The 14,088-nt window shown below is 45.3% G+C and overlaps 1 pseudogene; it reads right to left on the reverse strand.

Moving 5' to 3' along the window:
* LOC119087727 overlaps nucleotides 1-14,088 on the reverse strand; it is a 298,948-nt pseudogene that overhangs the window by 212,615 nt on the left and 72,245 nt on the right.

The following is a 14,088-nucleotide window of genomic DNA, read 5'->3' on the forward strand; positions in this document are numbered from 1 at the left end:
ATTGGACTTTTGTTAAATGCCCCCGGGGGACACCTATTAAAGCTGGCATTTCAATCCTGTACTATTAACTATTACCACTTCCACGTATTCAAGCTGAGTACTTTGTGCTTAGTTCTAGGGCCAAGAGATTTTATCCCAACTGGTAGAGTTTTATATTCATGTCTCAAGTTTGTTATTTTGATATAGTTTAAGGGAAATGTTTAGTTCTGACATTCCTTCCCAGAAGCACAGAAGTGAAACTCAACCTGCCATGAACTCAGCATGTGAAAGTGAGTGAGAATGGATATCTTTGTTATTTTTCCTGTTGCCAGGATAAAATGTCCTGACCAAAGCAACTTCAAGAGAGACAGGGTTTATTTTGGCTTTCAGTCCCAGGATACAGTCCACGATGGCGCTGAAGTCACAGAGGCGGGAACTTGAGGTAGCTGCTTGCATCGAATCCACAGTTAGGGAGAGACATCCTCAGCTCAGCTGGCTCCTCCCTTTTACTCAGCCGGCGACCCAAACACAGGAACAGCATGACCAAACTTTATCGTGGGTCTTCCTACCTCATATAACCTATTCAAGACAGGCCCACACAGGCACAGCCAATGGCTTGTATCCTACATGGTTCTCTCACCCATCACGGAAGGCACGCTCCCAATGACCTAAATCTGCCCCTAGACCTTACCTCCTAAAGCCTCACTATCTTCTCAGAGCATAATGAGGACCAAGCCTTACCCAGAGGAGACTTCTGGGGAGAGTCCAGATCTGATGGTGCCATTGCCATGTTTGCGAGACATTAGGGCCACGTGCTGCTTCCTTGATCTTCTGAGGATGAGATTTGATTGAAAAACATTCTTTTATTTTATGTGTATGTGGTTTGCTTGTGTGTATCAGTTTGCACCTACAGAGGTCAGAAGAGGTCATCAGATTTCCTGGAATTGGAGTTAGGGACAGTTGTTAGTCCCTACATGGGTGCTGGGAACTGAACCCAGGTCCTCTGTAAGAGCAATAAGTACTCTCCAGCTTCAAGAATTCTTGAAAAAAATTTAAAAAGTATATAATATGTATGGTTTTCTTTTGTGTGTGTATATGTTACATGTGTGTGTGTGTATGTGTGCGTGTGTGTGTGTGTGTGTGTGTGTGTGTGTGTGTGTGTGTGTGTGCTACGTGTGTCAAAGCACGTGCTCCCAAGGCCAGAAGAGGGCATTTGATCCTCTGGATCCCTGGCACTGGAGTCTCAGGCAGTTTTGAATCTGGGAACTGACTCAGTTCTGCAAGCTCAGGCTGCACTCCTGGCTGCTAAGTTACCTCTTCCTTCCCCACGAAGATCCTTTGGGTTCTTTTTCAAAAGTGGATGCCTTCACCTCCACCTCCCCACCTGGCACGCATCTGTGGAAGTCTGTGTACTACATTCTGATAGCCTGGGCTGTGTGCCCTGTAGTAAGCACCTCATGCCCTTTGAAAAAGAGGTCTTGTTATTATACAAACAAGAAGTTAATAAATTAGCTGGCTCTGTTGCTTTTAATTATAGAGCTATTGGGATAGGACTGACTTGCAATGCTGAGGGCTAAATATCCAATTACTGCCTGTGTGAAATGTGATTTTAATTATTCTGCCTCAGAGCACGTAACAGCTTTATTCCTTTATTTTTCGTATAGGGTTATGGTAGCAGAGCAACAAATGCAACCCTTCTATAGTGTGAACCTAAGAAGATCTACTCTTACAGGGAATGGTATGAGTTACTTTCCTGTTGCTGTGATTAAACAGTATGGTTAGGGCAACGCCTAGAAGAAAGGGATTATTGGGGCTTATGGTCCCAGGGGGACAGGAGTCCATGAGAACCGTGGCAGGGAAGCCTGGTGGGCATGGCATGGGGAGCACAGCTGAAATGCACGTCCCCAACGGCAAGCAGGGACCAACTGGGAGTACACTGGGGAATGGCTCGAGGCTTTGGAACCCCAAGGCTCCCCGCCCCAGTGATGCACCTCCTCCAGCAAGGCCACACCTCTTGTGCCCCCAAACAGTGCCAGGATTGGGGACCAACTGCTCAAATGTCTGAGGCTATAGGGGATGCCTCATTCTGACTGCCACAGTAATTTTCTTTTTCTATTTTTTTCTTTTTGCCTATTTTCACGAAATCTTTATTATGTTTCTCTAGTATGCTGTGTTTTTATTTAAGGTGTGTGTGTGTGTGTGTGTGTGTGTATGTGTGTGTGTGTGTGTGTGTGTGTGTGTGTGTGTGATGTATCTGTATGTGAATATGTGCACCTATGTGTGGGCATGAGGAGCCCAGAGAAGGATGGAGGGTGTTCCCTCTACGGCTCTCCACCGTATGCCCTGAGGCAGGGTCCCTCCCTGAACCAGTGACGACCTTGAAGCTCATCATTTCATTCGCACTAGTTGAGCTTTTAAGGTCTGCGCATCTCCTCTCCCAGTGCTCACTTTGCAGGCACAATCAGCTATGCCCTGCTCTTTGCTCTGGTGCTGGGGTTAGAACTCAGGTCCTGAGGTTTGCAAAGTAAGTGGCCCCACCCACTGAGCATCTCCCTAAGAACTCAGGTCCTGAGGTTTGCAAAGTGAGTGGCCTCACCCACTGAGCATCTCCCTAGTATTAGAGTTGGCTGGTTTTTTGTTTTTTTAATTCTATGAAATATTTTGAAAACTGTCAATGCAAGGTTTACAAAAGACCGGTTAACATTACTTAAAAATTTAGCATTTCCAAACACAGAGGCGGCCAGCATGCCTGAAACATGAGAAGATTATGTTCTGCATTTCTCTTGCTTGCTGACTGATCGCGTCTGCTGGTTAGTTTTATAACTAGTATTTTTTAATGATACCTATTGCTGCCAATTTCCTTGGGTATCAAAACCTTCCATCTCTAAATATCTTACAGAGATTTTATAAAAACTATTCACATTAGAACTATGGTTCTAATGATCGTTTTTAAACCAAACTTCAGTTAGGTTCATTTTTCTCATCCAGTGATTGAATCTTCTTGATGATATGAAGACACCAAGCCAGGAAAATATCATAACTGGTTTTGAGTTTATTTTGATTTTTTTCAAACTGTAAAGTTTTAAAATCATATTTCTAAAGTAAAACAACCCCCTTTACAGTTAAAATAAGGGGAGATGTTTTAAGACTATTATTTAAGACTATTAAGGCAAATAAGGTCCTTAAACTCAAGTTTTTTTTTTTTTTAATCTATTGATAAGTTCCCTTTTTCCCATTTTCTAAAATGTTTACTTATTGGGGCTGCAGAGATGTCTCCATGGTTAAGAGCCCTTGCTGCTCTGGCAGAGGACTAGGTTCATTTTCCAGCACCTACATGGAGGCCAACAGCTAACTGTCTTTAACTCCAGTTCCAGGGAATGCTGTGCCCTCTCTGGTCTCTGTGGCACCAGACATGCAAGTGGTACACAGACATACATGTAGGCAAAACACCCCCACACAAAAATGATGATAGTAGCACTTTATGTTTTTTTAAACTTACGTGCATGCGTGTGCCCTCATGAGTTTTTGTACATCACATGCACACAGGTTGCTGTGGAGGCCAAAATGCACTGGATCCCTAGAAATGGAGTTAAATATGGTTATAAGCCACATCTGCATGTTGTGCTTTATCGATGTATTGACATGATTACCAGCACAAGGACTCCTTTGTTTTACCCTACATGGTAGCTTGTAGTTTGTTGGTACTGTCATTTGATGCACATGTGACCTGCTCTGCCCTTGGAAGTCCCTTGAAAAATGATCCATTTGTGTTATTTTCATACCTGATCTTTTGTTTTGAACAGTTCTTTGTTGTAACATACAATGTCTCACACTCTGTACATTTCCTGGCCCATTTCTTCACGCATCTACACTTCCTGCTATTGTTTTCTGTATGCTGCACGTGCATGTGTATACTTGTTTGTGCATGTGTGGACATGCATGTATGTGGAGCACATTCACTGGTGTGCTCAAGCATGTGGAGGCCCATTATCGGTATCAGGGATCATCTTCCATCTTATTCAAGGAGGCAAGGTCTCTCAGTCAAGCCCAGAGTTCTGTGATATGGCTACTGTTCCTGGCCACCTTATGTGGGGATTCTCTGTCTCTGCTGTTGGGGACTGGAATTGCACAGGTCACCATGCCTGCCTGGCATTTAGTGAGTTCTGGGGTCTGAACTGCCCTCCAACTTGAGTGGAAAGTGCTTTGACCACTGAGCTCTCTCCCTAGTCCTGTATCTATCCTGTTAACGTAGAATGTTGCCAACAATGGGGCGAGAGCACGCGCTTAGTGCTGCCCTTGTTTAGTTGTTTCTAGATCCTTTCAGAATAGATAGGTGGATGTATGGATAGACGGACAGACAGACAGACAAATGACAGATCAATGGGACAAGAGGTCTCTATTTCTAGACCATCACTAAAGATACATGATAATTCAGGCTTATCCAATGAATATAAACAGGGACTAACATAAAATTGATTTCTACATTTAAGAAAGAAGAGCAGCTGAACTATTCTTGTCCTGTATCCACATCTCATTTCAACACTGGGCCAATACAAAGAGTCGGGAGACGTTACACTTCCTTTCCACGTGTAGCCTGCCTCCCCTCTACATTTCCCAATAAACAGCTCATGCTTGGCTTGGTGCAGTCACATGGCAAGTTTTGAGCCACCTAGCATGGCTCTTGGCTACTACTGTTAGCTAGTCCTGAAGGCCTAAGATACGCAGATGGTAACCTCAGGATGGCTGGTCCATGTAACTGAAAAGCAAACCTACTGTTTGACATCTAATACTGAGTTTTACCATTTTAGATCAGAAGCATACAGTGACTCCTGAAGTCTTGAGCACACAGTTCAGTGAGTTTCAACACTGCACACACCTACAGCCTACATCCCTATCACTTTCCTCAACCTGGGCATTCTTGCCTACAGTCTTAATCCCTATCACTTTCCTCAACCTGGGCATTCACGATGTCCTCCTTCCTGGTCAGTCTGGGTCGCTGTTGAATCATCAGCTTGCCTGCTCTTTGTTCTCAGTGCAAGCCTCACAAAACAGTTTCCTTCTCTGTGTGCATGTCAACCTGCTTTTAAAAGTGATTTGGTTTTGATTATTTTTGTATTCATGTGTATGAACACATGTGTGTATATGAGTGTAGTGCCCATGGAGGCAAGAGGAAGATGTTGGATCCCTTGGAGCTGGAGTCATAGGTGATTTGTGAGCCACCTAATGTGGGTGTTGGGAACCAAACTCAGGGCTTCTGCAAGAGCCACAAGTGCTTTTATCCACAGAGGCACCTCTCCAGCCGCCAGCTCCTTTATCTCAGCGGAAGGTTCTGAGATTTGTCCACATTGCATGCATTGATAATGTATTCCTTTTTCATCACTAGGAAATATGCTGTATAAATATACACCACTTGCTTATCCATATCCTTGTTAATTACATCGAGTTCTTTATAGTTGGATTACCATGCCCAAATCTTCTGAGAGCAGTTATTTGGAGGTGAAATGCCCCCAAGGGCTCATGGGTTTGAACTCTTGGTTCCCAACTGGGGTGCTATTTGGGAAAGATGTAGAACTGTTAGAAGGTGGGGCCCACCTGGAAGAAAGAGGGCACTGGGTCTTGAAGGTTATAGAGCCTTGTTTCTGGCTTCAGTCTTCAACTTTCTGGTCTGCCAAGATGTGAGCAGGCAGCTGCTGCAGACCAGACGGCCAGCTGTGCACAGCTGCCCATCACCTGCCTTCCACAGCATGGTGGAATAGCTCCTCTCAAGTTGTGAGCTGAAACCAATCCCAAAAGCCATTTCTTGTTGGGAATTTGTTCACAGAGACAAGAAAAGTCTGTTGCTGGAGGGCTTCTTTCCAGGTTCCACCAAACCCTGTAGTCCCACAATCCACTTATAAAATAATCACTCAGACGCTTATATCACTTATAAACTGTATGGCCGTGGCAGGCTTCTTGCTAATTGTTCTTTTATCTTAAGTTAACCCATTTCTATAAATCTATACCTAGCCACATGGCTGGTGGCTTACTGGCGTCTTTACATGTTGCTTCTCCTGGCGGTGGCTGCAGTGTCTCCCTCCTCAGCCTTCTGCTTCCCAGAATTCTCCTCTCTCCTTGTCCCACCTACTTCCTGCCTGGCAACCTACTTCCTGCCTGGTCACTGGCCATCAGAGTTTTATTTATATAGAGCAATATCCACAGCAAAAGTCATTGACACAGAACACCTTTATTGTAGGCTTTGCCTGGCTATGTGTATGTTTGTGTTTATTGGGGGAAATTCCTGGGAATACTATTAGTTATAGACTAGATAAAACAGTTTTAATGTACTTGACTAAAACTTGTTGATCTTTAAATGCTATTTACAGCAATGTTTTATCTACAGTGTAACTAGTGGAACATCTAAATGTTATTTATAATATCATTGAAAAGTTGGTGGAAGGAAATCACACAATGGATTGGGTCTAATCTGATCAAATCTGTCCAGGGTAGTCTCTGGGTTGGGAAACCAGAGTGCTCATTGTCTGCTTACAGACGGGAGACTGTCATGGGGAAAGCGAGAGAACCAACAGATGTGGGACAAAAAGCTTTCTTTGGGGCCCAAGACTGACTGACCAAAGAATGGCAGAATGTCTGAGGACTGCCAAGCACAGTTGGGGGTCCACAGGGGGTGGAGGAATGGAGGCAAGCAATGTCTGCAGTGCTAATTACTGTGGTTTTGGGAAACTGTCCCCATTTAGATAAAATGTAGAATTTTTTTTTTCAATGCTGTGGCCCTGGCCAGTAATTATGACAGTTTCCCCTGCAGGCCGAGTACCTTGCCAGGGTGACGTTTCCTTCTTCCCAAGCTGGTAACCATGTCACCCTTTCCTCCCTCTCCCTTTCCTCACTCTCTCTTCAGCCATTGCCTTGGAAGCCAGTGCTGCCCGGGTGAGCCTCTTGGGCTCAGCTCGGTCATTTCCTTCTGCTGTGGCCAGTGTCACTCAATGCTGTGACCCAGGTATCAGTCCACGAAGAACACCAAGACCACTTCATTTTCCTTTATGTACCTGTCTGTCAGGGTGATAGACATTGAAATTCTATTGAATGAATAATGGTTAGCAATGTGTGCAAGGTCTACAGAGAGTTAAAATAGACTAATGAGGCCAATTAAGTCTTATATTTAAATTCATTCTTGAACTGATTTTCTGGGGCAAGTATTTTGCTTAAGCTAAAAACAAAAGTCAAAGAGAATGTTCAGATCTGGATAAAGAGAGAAATTAAAAAGGTCTTAGAAGTCGGAGTAATTATCCCTGAGACGATGCATAGTGGGAGTCAGTGCGGGGAAATCATTGGGGTTTAGAGTGGGTGGACAGTAGAATCCATGGGTTCAGAACCCTAACATGGGGCCCAGGCAGATAAATGGTAAGATCTGGACCAGTGGATGAGGGGACAGGGGTTGGCAGATGCTGTGCCCCTTCCCTGGGGTGCTCTTCCCAAGGAGAAGGCCAGAGCACTGGGAGAGACACAGCAATGATTTGGACACAAATTTTAGTCATTTGGCCATGTTTTTAAGTATCCATGGTAACAGGTTGTACTCAAGGGGAAAGGGCTGCAGGATGCGCAGCAGGATTGATGGGTCTGAGCACAGGAGCAAGGGGACCACTGCAGCATTGTCAAGCAAAACAGTTTCTTTGCCTGTGTCCCCAGCCACCGTCCGAAGTGATATCTCAGCTTCATTTTAAAGGCTGAGACACTATCGAGCTCAGTATCTGCTTGTTCCTGCTAAATGGGATTGTAACTGCTAGGCCTCAGGAGACAGAAACACAACACAACTACCACAGCCAAGCTGCAGCCAAGCCCTCACAGCTCAGGATGCATCCCTGCTGTCTGGTGGGGAAGTTACTCTGTCACCTCAGACAGTGCATTCCTGAAATGTCACTGGTAGTAAACAGGGCATTCCCAGGACAAACCTGGGCCGGATTCCTCCTTCCTCGGAGAACCACATGCACACAGGGCAGATGCCAGCAAGGCAAGGTTTGGTTTTCTGTATTTCCAAATTCATTCCTACTGCCTTTTTCATTATAAACAATCTCAAGTTTTGATTCTAGCACATTTTATTCCTCATAAAAGTTAAAACCACAGCCTCTACCCTTCTGCTGGTTTCCATTTTCCCTTTTTCCTTTTCTGGCTTAGACAAATTTCTAAGTTAGTCTGATTATGAATCAGCAGCTTTTATCTCAAGAAGTTATCTTGGGAGGAAAAAAATATTAAAAAAACAAATCCAAAAAACAAAACCTGAGTGTCCATAAACTCATCATGAATCAATGTTCTTTTAATTAACAACATGAGATAGCATCAACAGCATTAATCCACAAATGCAAATCATACTTTAATTATTAAAATAAAATTATTTTTAAGCTCTAGTAAAGACAAGTAATGTAAGCCTAAGTAAAACTGATTAGTCACCTTCAGTGGGACCCCGAGTTCTTTCATTGATTTGGAAAACCTGTCAGGACAAGAGCATCAGCAAACACCCGGTGCCTTCGTGCCCCTGTTATCCACCAAATGGTGCCAACACGACTGTGCTGGTCAACAAGGAACGTGCACACCGCCGGCGCTTTGTTCATGTGAATAAATGCACGGAATGGGGGACGGTGACATTCCTCTTACAAATGAGGAAGGCCCCTGTTCCTTCCGACCCAGGGACAAGGTCAGCTCTGAGGCTTTCTTTCAGTTTGCACACACAGATGCAACCCTTGTTTTTCCTGCCGGCCATTGTCTGCCCTTCCCTCACTGGGGCCGCCTCATAGGGGAGTCGCTGCCCACTTTTTCCTGGGAAACACTGAGGGGAGAAGCCAGTAGAGGACCCAGCTTGGCCTGGAATCAGATTAGGTAACAGCCTGGAGCTTGCAGAATGGCGGTGGCAGTGGTGGAGGTGGTGGTTATGGCAGCAATGGAGGTGGTGGTTATGGTGGTGGTGGAGGTGGTGGTTATGGTGGTGGTGGAGGTGCTGGTTATGGCAGTGGTGGAGGTGGTGGTTATGGCGGTGGTGGAGGTGCTGGTTATGGCAGTGGTGGAGGTGGTGGTTATGGCGGTGGTGGAGGTGGTGGTTATGGTGGTGGTGGAGGTGGTGGTTATGGTGGTGGTGGATATGGCAGTGGTAGAGGTGGAGGTGGTGGTGGTTATGGCGGTGGTGGAGGTGGTGGTTATGGCAGTGGTGGAGGTGGTGGTTATGGCAGCGGTGGTTATGGCAGTGGTGGTTATGGCAGTGGTGGAGGCGGTGGTTATGGCAGTGGTGGTGGAGGTGTCAGAGCTGGTAGGATAAGACGGGGTGCTGGGGATGAAACTCCTTGAGCATTAGGCAAGTGCTTTCCACAAAAGTAACCCCTCACCTCCACCTCTGATGTCTAAGTAACCCATGTAAACAAGCCCCTGTGGTTCCTGGTGGCCAACTCTAGACACTGATGAAGAAAATATACTTTAGTGGACTTCCAAGGAAATCTTTCATAAAGAAGTTCTGTGGCTTGGTCTCCTTGTGTACCAGGAGATGACTTGTGTAAAGCCTACAGCTAGGATGGGGAATGTGGCCTAGTGGGCAGAGAGCTCACCCCCCCCCCCACACACACACACAGCCCTGGGGTCCATCCCCAGCACTGCGGGAACTGGTGTGGTAGGAAAAGCCTGTGGTCCCAGTTATTTGTATAGCAGAAGCTGGAGGATCATGAGTTCAAGTCATCCTCACCTACATAGCAAGTCCGAGGCCAGTGTAGGCTATAGGAGACCCTGTCTCAAACAACACAACAAACAATACCAAGAGAAGACCCAGATATGAGAGCCTGTGTTTTTGAGCTGTTTCCCCAAATGTCCCCATTAACAAATACTGTCACGTGCTGTTCATTTGAGATTAAACAAAAGTTTTTTGTTTTGTTCTTCAGTACACTTGTGGGGAGCAGATGAAGTCCGAGCAGATGTATACTGTGGATGTAGATACAGCCATAGCAAGACCGCAGTGCTGCAGACCGATGGGAGTGGCCAAGCTTTCTCGAGTGAGCCTCAGAGGCCTGGGAAAGCCTCCCTCCTGTCCAAGTATGAGTGTTTATAGATGATTGGCCAGTGTGTGCAAAAGCTAGCTTCCTCCTGCTGCTGACTGCAAGCCAGACTGCTTCCACAGACTGGCTAGCCCCTCCCTGCTGCTCATAATAGACCAGCTGAGTTTCCAGGTTGCAGCAGGTGCCCTTCATCAGGAAACACAGCCCACCTGATCCCAGCTTTCTGTATGTATGTTTGTCTTTCTTCAGCTCTGGGCCATCCCAGCCAGGCTTCTGGGACAAGCTGTGCAGGACACATATACTCTTTCAATAAACAAGTAATTAAACTTTGTTTTTATAAAAATGTTATTTCATCCACGGGTATTTTTCATGTGTCTTCAAAATATAAAACTTTAAAATGTTCTCTTATTTTAACTCATATTTAAGTCACTAACAGCATGTCTTTAAGGTTTGAAATCATAGACGAGAAGTTGGGCTATATTAAATATTATATAGTTTTATTCCAATTCTGAGGGCTTGACAACGATGGCTATGACTGTGACCATTGGTAAGCACAGAGCCACACCTCTGTGGAAGCTAGTATCACTCTTTGGTGGCTCTGCTGTCAAATGGAGTATTGATTCATATAGCCCATTTGCTGACTGCCCTAGGAGGCAACTGAGAAGACTGAAAGGGGTAATTTGTGTCAAAGGAGAGATTGACAAACAAGAGAGTCCTCATGCCATGCTTCTGCCCACCCTGTTAATTCTCCAGTTGGACTAAAATCCTGCTATGTATTTCCATCCTCTTGCCTTTCAGGGTCTTCATAGCCCTCACCTGATCCAACAGAACCATGGTAAACTTGATAGGAAGTCAAATGGATGTTTGATCATAAGATTAAAAGACTGGGCAGGTGGCGGCGGCGGCGGCGGCGGCGGCGGCGGCGGCGGCGGCGGCGCACGCCTTTAATCCTAGCACTCAGGAAGCAGAGCCAGGCGGATCTCTGTGAGTTCAAGGCCAGCCTGGGCTACCAAGTGAGTTCCAGGAAAGGCGCAAAGCTGTGCAGAGAAACCCTGTCTCGAAAAACCAAAAAAAAAGAACATACATAAACCAATGGAAGAGCTAACAGAAAAGTGACAGCTAAAAACCAATGAAACTGAAATTGTTTTTTCTTTTTGAGAAGCTTATAAAATTTGGGGGAGGGGGAGGCAACCAGTATCACAGAAGAAAAAGAACACACCTGGTGGGAAGGCATATGAAGCCTGGGTGATCTGAGTTCAGTCCTTGGAACCCTGTGAAGGTAGAAGAGAGGACTGTTCCACACGATGCCCTCTGACCTCCCCGTTTGTGCCATGTCATATACACACATGAAATTGTAGATCATGTTTTAAAGGAAATATTACTACAGACTCAGCAACTACAATTGTTCCTTAGTCATGAGTCTCTCTGTTCTCAACTTTGATTTCCATTAGCAACAACATTTAACAGTGATAACATACATGAAACTGAAAAATTCCTGTGAAGACACAAACTGAAGCTCCCTCAGGAAGAAATATAAAGTCAGGGCATGGTGGTACATGCCTTTAATCCCAGCACTTGGGAGGTAGACGTAGACAAATCTCTGAGTTGAAGGCCAGCCTAGTCTATATGGCAAGACCCTGTCTCTTAGAGAAAAAGAGAAAGAGGAGGAGGATGAAGAGAAGGAGGAGGAAGATGTAAACACAGGGCTCTCTCCCACCCACCAGTTCCCAAATAACCACTCAGAGGCCTAATATTAATTAATTATAAATGCTCAGCCAGTAGCTCAGGCTTATTACTGACTAGCTCTTAGACTTAAATTAACCCATAATTCTTATCTATGTTTAATAAAACACTGATTGGCTGGTAGCTGGCAGGAAGTTAGGTGGGAAAGCCAGCAGAACTTCCCTTCTAGACTGTCTTCTCCTTAAAATGCTTCTGTAAGTTAACCCAGCTGATTTGTCCATTCTTCCTGAGTCTGGGAATAGAGTGTTTCTGGTTGCTGAGTCCAAAACACATGAAACTTTGCTTGTGTGAAAAGATGAGTGAGTTCTCAGACAGGATGAAACAGAAAATGTCACAGACAAGATGAGACTTGGTATGGGTGACATCTCAGCTACTCTCTTGTTGCTCTTTCAGAACAGCATGACCCCAGGCTTATAGAAGGGAGGGTCTGTTTTTGCTTACCCTTCCAGAGGGACAGTCTGTAACAGTAGTGAAGGCATGCCAGCAGGTCATAGGAGCAGGAAGCTCAGAGGTCCCATTCTCAGCCACAAACAGGAAGTAGACACAGTGAACAGGAAATGGAGTGAGCCTATGAGTTCTCAAAGCTTGCTTCCACACTTCATCAAGTGTGGCTCCACTTCCTCCTCAAACATTGCCACTAACTGGGGGCCTTGTAGTGATTTACCTGGACCTATGGGGGCCATTTCAAACTATAGCAGTATGCCAGGGAGAAAGGGGAATTGAAGTTTCAGATCACTGTGCCGGGTTAGAACACTGTTGACACATTTCCAAAGGGCCTCCATTCACTGGGACACATGTAGCAGGGACCATTGGGGCTACACTGAGGTGCGCACAGAGAGCTGATGGAAAATGAGGTTACACAGATATGCACATACTGAATGTCAGGAAAGATAATTCTTGTGGGAGGAGGGGGGAGCAGTTTTCTTTCCCCTAACAGACAAATAAGCATTCAATCAGTGAAGACCTTTCGAGAAACATATATTGGGGGCGGTTGCAGTTTCTCTATGTGGCCCTGGCAAGCCTGTAACTCACAGAAATCCAGTTGCCTCTCCTCTGGATCTCTGAGGTAAAAGCTGTGCACCACCACAAATGGAGTCACAGCAGCTGTGGTTCTCGTCATTCCTGTGCGTACAAGATCAAGTCAGTGAACACGCTAGCATGGAACCGAGGAGGGGGATCATAAGCCTGGCACCGTTAGCTGTGAAGCTGCCAACAGTTAATGGCTGCTGGGTAGGTAGAGTCAGTTTTCTTTAAGGGTGTAGCCCCCGGTAGGTCAACCACGCTCCAGTATTGACCGACATTCATGAGAATAAGGGCAGCACAAACTGGATTGAGCGGGTTATTTCAGAAAAAGGAGGGTCTGAAAGGGGGTAGTGTAGAAGAGTAAGGAGTGGGTCTTGGGTGAGTTAGGGGAAAAGTGGGAGGGTGAATATGATCAAAATACATTGTACAGATGTATGAAATCCTCAAAGAATTAATTCACTATGTTAAAAATGCAGGAGTTAGCAGAGATGATTGTAGCCTCGTTCTAAGAGGGAAATGAAGTGAATAAAAAGGAGAGAAAGAAAAATTTGTGTATATGTATGTGCACATGTGTGTGAGCATGTACACATCCTTTCAAGTACCTATGATAAAATTAAACCTCATCAGAAGACTTCCTCGGGTCCTGAGCCATGACACGAGTCATCATAAACGCCTTGGAACACAGCGCTACATTTTACCCACAATCCCATTAATTTACACAAGGAAAGATCATTATTTTAAGCACCCAGCAAAGGGTATCTTTTGGTCGATGGCAGTGACGAGGCATGGGTTGTAATTTACCAGCACATCTGTGAGGACAATCACATACTGACTTCTTGATTTCAGCATGAAGTAATTATGTGTTCCAGAAGGAACTACACTCAGAGTTCTCTTTAGAAACTCCATGCAGATTTTCTACTTTCTGCTAAGAAAAATCGGCTCCTAATGTTACATTCCCTACAGGCACCCCACAAATGAACAGCCTTGGTTGGAATAACTGACAAACAGAACCCCTTTTGAATCCCTCTCCAGCCGTGGTGGATAAATGTGAAGCCCACAAAGCAGTGTAAGTGGTGACCCGAGATCTGCAGGTGCCCCACAAACTCGGCGTTGGTGGTTCTCCTTGTGGGTCCTAACAACAGAGGTCAAAGATGAAAATGGCGGTGGCCATGGTTATAATCCCAGCACTCTGGGAAGTGGAGCAGGAGAGTCACGGTGAGTTTGAGGCCAGCTTTGGCTACATAGATCCAGGCCAGTCTGGGCTATACAGTGAGCGTCTGTCTCAAAAATAAACAACCCAGTCATGGTGGCTCACTCC

This window comes from Peromyscus leucopus, chromosome 3 (genome assembly GCF_004664715.2).
Source record: "Peromyscus leucopus breed LL Stock chromosome 3, UCI_PerLeu_2.1, whole genome shotgun sequence".
NCBI classification, from domain to species: Eukaryota; Metazoa; Chordata; class Mammalia; order Rodentia; family Cricetidae; genus Peromyscus; species Peromyscus leucopus.